This window comes from Engystomops pustulosus, chromosome 6 (genome assembly GCF_040894005.1).
Source record: "Engystomops pustulosus chromosome 6, aEngPut4.maternal, whole genome shotgun sequence".
Lineage (NCBI taxonomy): Eukaryota > Metazoa > Chordata > Amphibia > Anura > Leptodactylidae > Engystomops > Engystomops pustulosus.
The window spans coordinates 66,967,537-66,975,733 of NC_092416.1; positions in this window are offsets into that span (position 1 = coordinate 66,967,537).

Below are 8,197 nucleotides of genomic sequence, written 5' to 3' on the forward strand. Positions count from 1 at the left end.
TAAATTTGCCCCAGTGTGTGAATGCAGCCTAATAGTTCATTGTTCCTGAGGCCGCGGTCACACGATCCGCTAGGCGTCCGTTCATAACGCGACGCTAGCGCACAGGGGGCGGTCCTCGGCCCGACCGCACATGCGTTAACAGGGAAACGCATGCGATCGGCTCATCAATCGCATGCGTTTCCCTGTTAACGCATGTGCGGTCGGGCCGAGGACCGCCCCTTGTGCGCTAGCGTCGCGTTATGAACGGACGCCTAGCGGATCGTGTGACCGCGGCCTTAGTATTACACTGCAGTCATTGCATGGAATGGGAGCTCAGGCTGTACCACTACTTGTAGTTACTTGTAGTCAACTGTTGTTACGACAATGGCCTGCCTATATCCCATGATTGGTATATGTATATGATTTTATCCACTTCTATATAAAGATTTTGATTGGATTAATTTTCAAGTTTCACCAAGTATTTACATTGGGGAATCACTGACACCTCTATCACTGACCCACTGATCCTAGTGAATTTACACAAACTTTGCTAGGGTATGACTATATAGGTCTTTCTATTAAGGTTTAGTACTTACCTTGGTAAAAATGTTGCCTTTGTCTCATTTACATATTTATATAAGTTGTTTTAGCAGCAAATATGCTATTTCTTTATGCACTGTAAACTGTTTTGATTAGTGCATAAAGAAACGAGCATGTCTCAACCTGGTTAGGTCTCTTTAGTACAGCGTATGGAACTGGAGTGAAAGGCTATTGACTAGAGAAAGTAAGAGTTCTCCTTATGGACAGTTTGGCAATTAATGACACCTTATAGGCATGTGGAGACTAGAAGCCATTGATGCTCCACTAGGGAATTCTGGGAAATAAGCAAACACATTTTCCAAGGTGGGAAATGGAAAACAATTCCTACAATTGAAGACACCCAACCAGGTCTTTGGGGTTGATTTTGCCTCGGTAAACTCCTTGTTTAGTAAGCTTTGTTGGCTATTTGCCCCCACCAGCGCTATTGACCTCCATTCATACCAGAATAATGGGATTTGATCCCTTTAATGTTGAGCTGGCATCTGCAAAATTGTTACTTAATTGATATTAATGTTGTGATCTACAGAGTTTAAATATATCTGCTTCTCTACGATCACTGCATTGGGCAGTGAGTCACATGACACAAGCAGTTACTGGGACAGCCAAACAACAACTGGGGTGGCGCATGTGCACGCTTCACACAACGGCTTGCGTTCCACCGGAGTGTGTCATGCCTGTACAGGGCTGTCGCACGCATCATTAGCTTTTGTTTAAATTTCGTAGCGTACGTTGTATGTTATGTTATTATGTAATATGCTAATTAAGTGGGACAGAAGTATGGGATAATTTTTTGCATATATATGTGTTTACCACATTTGTCACTTGGCTTGAAAACGGCTCACATTGGGCCAAAGCGTCGCTGTATTTTAAACATATGGAATAAAAGAGGACCACTTTTTCCCTCAGTTCTAGGATTCCTTGGATTGCTGCTTGCTTTCATATTTATATGATAAATATATGATAAATATATCTTTGTGAGTGCATTCACATACACACATGCACTAGCCTAATCCAGCTCTATATTCTTAAAGAAGGTACACACATGGACTGGACTGATGTTCAATGGTCAAAGGTGTTGTTTCCAGATAAAAGTAAATTTTGCAGTTCATTTGGAATTCATGGTCCAAGGGTCGGGAGGAAGAGTGAAGTGATACAATCCTAGCTGCTTAAGGACTAGTGTAACATTGGCAGAATAGATGACGTTTATTTGTGTGTGAACTGTGGCTTAATTCTTGTGTTTGAATTAACTGAGCCACACCCTGCTCCTTGCATTTCTGTCCTTCCCAGCAAGGGTTACTATCCTGATGGACAGTTCCCCCAGTGTGCTGCTGGAGGGGTGTCGGGGATCGGCTTTATATACCCGCCCATTCCCATCTTACCTTGCTGGTTATTTTGAGTCTTGTCTTCCCTGTGTTTCTAGTTCAGTTTTACCTGTCTCTGTTTGTCTGCCTGTATCTGTACCTGATCTGTATATTACCCGCTTGACCTTGGTCTTGACCTGACCTGTATATAAACCGTTTGATCTTGACCTAACCTGTGTATATCCCGCCTGTACCTGGATCTGACCTGTGATTATCTGCCTGAAGATCTGTCTATATCTGTTGTTTTGTTCCTGTCTCAGTCCTGTGTTTGTATTCTGTGTACCAGTGTGAACACTGGTCTATTCCTGTATTCCGTTACCTGTTCAGTCCTGTGTTGGTTTCTGTGCGCTAGTGTGAACACTGGTCTATACCTGTATTTCCGTTACTTGTCCGCTCCACCATCCAGCAGCTGCCAGATGAAGTAAGTTTCCCCTGTCATGTTGTAGGGTCACTCAGGGACCGTCAGTTAGGCGGTTTATCTGCCTTAGGCAGGGCTTTAGCCCGCAGGGACGTCGCAGGGTGAGTTTGCCACCACTTACCTAGTCTGACAGCTAGCGTCAAGCCTGCTTGTGGTTGCGCGGTTTGCTGGACAGGTGCTGACAACTAGTTTGATGTTTCAGTGATGGTTTTGGGAGCCATGTTATTTGCTTCATTTTGCCATCTTTTGGCCCTAATAACTTTTTCATACTGCGGTGTATGGAGCTGTGTGTAAGGGTAATGCTTTGTGACTTTTTGTGAGGCTTTACATACAAATATTTTAAGCCCTGTATGGCCTTAGAAATAGAGAAAATAATTTCACTATGACCGGAGCTCCCAATATTATTCTTCTCACTCGTTATTCCACCGATGAACAGCACTAATCCGCAGTTTCTCCTGCTGAAAGTATGTCACCATTCAGACTAGCACCATTGCATTTTCATTATCCTCCTTTAATTATATTGTAGCTGTCATTTTTAATTGACTCTTGTGAGTATGATGAACTTAAAGAGAACCCGTCATGCAAAATAACCCCCCTAAACTAAATATATTTTCATAAACTGCCATTAGAGAACATTGCCTCTATCCCTTCATTGTCCCTCTACATTGTCGCTGTAAACCTAAGCAATGAGGTCCTAAAGCTGTATGCAAATGACCTGTGAAATGTCCAATGAAGCATTAGCATATTCAGCTGTCCACTCTATTCATGAGTGGGAGGCACAGCCACACCCCCAGTGCATGACTGACAGCCTGTGTAATGGAGTGAGGCTGTATAATGATATGCTTCCTGGTGCTGGTGGCCACGCCCCCTGCAGCCTGTGTGTGCATGTGTGTGTGTATAGGAGAGATACAGCAGCTCCATGTTACAGCAGAACATGTCAGATTCATGTGTAGCTGATGTCTGTGTCTCTCACCTGTATATTAGGAGGATGCAGCATGTCAGCAGATGCAGTACACACTAGCCATGCTTTACTATACATTACACACAGACATGAGCAGGGGGAGGAGAGGGGAGGGGTAACAGGGGTGACATCACTGCCTCTGACCATGTGACCAGCCTCATTTACATGATAAAAAATATGTGATTTTACAATGAATAATGTATGAAATAACTAGATAAAGGCTGGGATGGGATCCTTGTGAGCTGCTCCAACAGGTAGTAGTGACAGGACTAGTGACACAGACCTGATGACAGGTGTCCTTTAAGTAAATTTTAATTTTGTTGGAATGTACCACACCATCTGCCTGCATATTTTCTTCCAGCTACAATATAATTAAAGGAGGATAATGAAAATGTGATGGTGCTTGTCTGAATGGTGACATACTTTCAGCAGGAGAAACTGCGGATTAGTGCTGTTCATCGGTGGAATAACGAATGAGAAGAATAATATTGGGAGCTCCGGTCATAGTGAAATTATTTTCTCTATTTCTGTGGACTTTCTCTAAGACTGTGTGGACCGGTCTTATACCATGAGTAGCTCCTTAAGGGGCAAACTGTGCGCCACCAATAACTATATGGCCTCAATTGAATTTATTAGATTTTTCAACATTTTTTTTTTAATCTTTTTTAATTTATTTATTTATTTTTTACTATTTTTATGACCCCCTGGGCTACTTTAACCCTAGGTTTTCCGATTGAACCTACATGATTATGATGATTTTATAGATCATTTATTACAATGGGCAAATCGCATATTGTAATGAATGAGTTAAAATATGACAGCCTCAGGTGTTTATCAAATTAATTAATTGTCTGAAAATGGAGATTAGACTTAATAATAATAATAATTGCAGATCAACCAAAATTTACCTCTAACATGAAGTACAATGTATCACGGAAAAAAAAACCCTCAAAAAATTTGTTGGTAAGCTAAAGCGTTCAAAAGTTAAAACCATATAAAGGGACATTGCAACAAATGGGGCTAAGGCGTAACGCATTAACTGGCTGTATCTTGAAGGGGTTAGAAAGAGTCAGACACATTACAAATATATTAGTTTATCCTCAGGATATGTAGACAGTCACAAGTTTTCATGAGCAGCCTAGGAGACAGATGAGAAACATAACAGCCGTATAAATGTTTGTGTAATGTATCAGGTGATCCTGCACACAATTCTCAAACACGGATGTTTTTCTGTCTCCGTCTCATCAGCTTTTATGGTAAACATATTTTTTAAAATGTTTGACGATTAAAAAATACTATTAAACTTATAAAAAAGTAGTCATATATCTTATTGGACCTCACAGTCTATAAGGAATATCTCAAACTATAGAAAGTTCTTGTCTAAAGAAAGTTTACCAATACCATAGGAAAAGCTTTGGCTAGTGATTTAGAATGACCTAACAGCTCCATAACAAGCAATAGTTATAATGTGAGATTTGGGACTGCCTCTTGTATCACAGGAGTGGGTACCTGTTAACCCTTAAACAACCTATCATGGTATAGTATGTCACAGCATCATTAATGATGAAACTTGAGGCCATCATACCCAGATCAAAATGTGTGCCAGGTCCCCATTATAATGTATTGTTTGTAGTACTAGTCTTCTCACATAGGAAAGGTACACCACATGGACCCACTTCATAAATGACTAACACTCAGTGAGGCACATGGATCATAAGTTTGGCTTTTACTGTCTGTTTTCTGAGACTTTTCTTGGATTCCCTGCTGGTCAGATGTATCTTTTTGGCTTTTCCTTATTGATACATGCTGTATTTGCAACTTTTTTAAAACAAAAGTCTCCAAAAGCCTCTAAAACTCGTAAACAGATCCCTAGCTAATTTCTACGCCTGGTCAGAGGCAGCCATAGAGTTGCACAAAAAATTGCAAAAGCATTTGCCAAGCAATCAGCAATCTCCTTCAGCTCCAAAGAGATGAATGGAGCAGAGCGGTCATGCCCAGCCATCTGGTGTAGAACTCTCCCAGAGTGACGAGGGTTCCGACTGAGGTAACTGGGACCCCTCGTTTTCAGCACCGATCAGCAAGTTAGGCCCTCTCTTGTGATTCATGGGAAAACCCCTTTAATTTGCTACTGTTTATACTACATACTGTATACTTGATGACTTTCCTTGAGAATGGATTAAAAGCACCAGTTTTTGTAGGATTATTGGAATACTACCTTATCTTTTGCATATCCTTGAAAGTTTGTGGGTTGGGCCTTGTAGCTTGCACCCACCTTACAAAATTGAGTTGCACTAATCATCTCTGAATCATTTGTTTGTAATAATGGAAACTGGACAAAGACAAGTTCTGATCAGCATACTAGCAATTATGATGGTAACCAACATAGGCACTAAGATAAAATAACTGAAGCTGAATGATATTTATCTAGCAGGCAGTGAAAAGCGCATACAATTTTGTGAACCAGAAAAGTTGCTCTGTCACAGAATAATGCATAAGAATGTGTATCCAAAAAATTTACATCCAGTAATACTTTGATTATAAAGGTGATGTCACAGTATTGACAGGAATTAAGGGACAGGGACGTGGCCTTCGTGCTGCTGCCGGTAGTAGTAATGGAGCTGGTTCGGTCTCTGCACATTCCAAGTTCCTCTGAGGCAAGTACGCGTCAGTGTGTGCAGCTACAGGTATGCCCCAATAGGCCACATGAAGTTGAGGCATTTGCCAATTACATGGCATACAGTGCAATAACTTATGTCATGTTCATCCTCAGTTGGAAGTGCTGAGCGCTCCACCTCACTCCCCTTCAAAGTAGCAAAGGCGTTTCAACCACAAGTCATGGAGCATTCAGTCATGCTGTATGATGACTCTCCTAGCTGGAATTTTGCACCCATCTACCTTTCCCTGTCCCAGTAGTAGAGAAACCTACCTATTTCAGAAAAGTGTGGTCAGTGTGTCATGTTTGCATGCCATTTACTGGGCCGGAATGTTATTTATCTGTGACCATTCATATTTATGAATTTCTGCAATAAGTTTATTATATCGATCAATTTTTGGTTACTACATTGCCAAACAATCACCCTTGGGAAACATGTGACCTTTTCAAATATATGAATAACTCCCAACACTCGGGATTGGCTGTAGAGGAGCAGGGGGCGTCGCTAAGTCCAGTGATGGGTGTTTTCATATATTTGAAAAGGTCACATGGAGGAGCTGTTCCCCAAGGGTGGGGGGGGGGGGGACTGCTCCTTTCCAGCCCCTCCCAATAGGCAACTGCCTAGTCACACAGCAGATGCTAATGAGAGGTACAATATAACATATCTTTTTTTCTGTAAAACCAATTTTTAATGCAAAAACACTTTGGCAGTGTATGTACTATGCTCTGTGGGGACTGGGGGAGTGCAAAAAATGGGTCTACTGGTGACAGGCTCCCTTTAAATTCTTTTTCAATTTAAAATTAATGGGACTTAAACTCCAATTTAATTTCAATTACAGATTAATGAAACTTCAAATTCAATTAGTTTTCAATTCCACAACTGGATCTGAACACAGATTGCTTTTAAGATTGGTGCATAAAGGGTGTGTGGTTTGCCCATTGCTTCTTTTACTAACAGGCCAAGAGCACTTTTAACAGCAGTGAGAGGGATGTGGTTTTTAATGCAGAGAGAATGACTAACTGAGTCTGAACACCTGGAGCACCTTTAACCACAGTAAAAGGAAGGGTGTGTGTTTTCCTACTGCTTCTTGTTCCCTTTTTTTTAAAAGGATTTTAAAATAATGCAAATATGCTTGAGGAGCTACAAGTTCCATATGTTTTAATAGATCCTGGAGCCCTTCAGGGTCATTTGCATACTTTTAAAGCCTATTGTTCTTAAAAACAAGGGCATAGAAAGCTTGAAGAAAAGTGGATCCTACCAGAGGGGGCACACACCAGTATGTCAGTGTGCTTGGTTTATTATCCTTCATCCTGGTGGTAGATGTCCTTTAAATGTTTTCAAAACAAACAAATAGGATTGTGCATTTGCTTATTCTCTTTTTTATTTTATTAATTTATTCTATACCCAAATTAATCATTTGCACTTGTAAAAGATGATCAGCATATAACATTGAACCTACATGTTATCAACACTATAGGACAGAGCTTTAAAGGCAACTTGTCACCGGGTTTTCACTAATAAGCCTAATGACATCCCATTGCATTATGCTATTGCCTACACTTTTTTAGCTTAAAAAAATAGTGTTTTTCCTCTCCCCAGAAAATAAAATGTGTAAGCTTATGTTATGTGAACCCTTCCAGAAGGAGCATGAGTTCCAAGCAGGTGTGTTATTAATGCAAGTAACTATTAGAGATGAGCGAGCACTAAAATGCTCGGGTACTCGTTATTCGAGACGAACTTTTCCCGATGCTCGAGTGCTCGTCTCGAATAACGAGCCCCATTGAAGTCAATGGGAGACTCGAGCATTTTTCAAGGGGACCAAGGCTCTGCACAGGGAAGCTTGGCCAAACACCTGGGAACCTCAGAAAAGGATGGAAACACCACGGAAATGGACAGGAAACAGCAGGGGCAGCATGCATGGATGCCTCTGAGGCTGCTTAATCGCACCATTATGCCAAAATTATGGGCAACAGCATGGCCATGACAGAGTGACAGAATGAAGCTAGATAGCATGTAAAACATCCAATAATTGACCCTGACACTATAGGGGACGGCATGCAGAGGCAGCGGCAGCAGCGGCAGGCTAGAGAGTGGCATGGCGACATACCCTAAATGGACTCAGGCTTCAAACCAATGGGTGGCAGAGAGGAACCAAAAGAGGTGAGCAAGAAGCGCTCAAATAATATCGGTACATGATAAAAGTTTGCCAGTATATTTTGTGGAT